Consider the following 278-nt stretch of genomic DNA (forward strand, 5'->3'; position numbering starts at 1 on the left):
AAGGGGGGGGGGGAGAGAGAGATAAAGAATTAGCTTTTGTCGATTACTTCAAAGTTAAATAAGTTCCAACCTTCAAAGTGAAGGATTTCAATGTGTTTTCGAAGTAATTCACATATCAACTTGAAAGAATAGGTTCCAACAGCTTCTTCTGGTAAGAAATTCTTGCTGGTAGGCAGAGAATCTGAGGTTCCTACTCAAATTATTTTTCTTGCTTTCCCCTCATTCGACTTATTCCATTCCACTTCTAACCTAATTCTATTCTATGCTCCACCCCCACA

The 278-nt window shown here is 38.5% G+C and overlaps 1 protein-coding gene across 3 annotated transcripts in view; it reads left to right on the plus strand.

The window, feature by feature from the left end:
* Positions 1-278, plus strand: part of LOC122092745 (UDP-N-acetylglucosamine transporter ROCK1) — a 10,701-nt gene that overhangs the window by 942 nt on the left and 9,481 nt on the right. The gene's annotated exons all lie outside the window — the stretch shown is intronic.

This window comes from Macadamia integrifolia, chromosome 2 (assembly GCF_013358625.1).
Source record: "Macadamia integrifolia cultivar HAES 741 chromosome 2, SCU_Mint_v3, whole genome shotgun sequence".
Taxonomy (NCBI): Eukaryota; Viridiplantae; Streptophyta; class Magnoliopsida; order Proteales; family Proteaceae; genus Macadamia; species Macadamia integrifolia.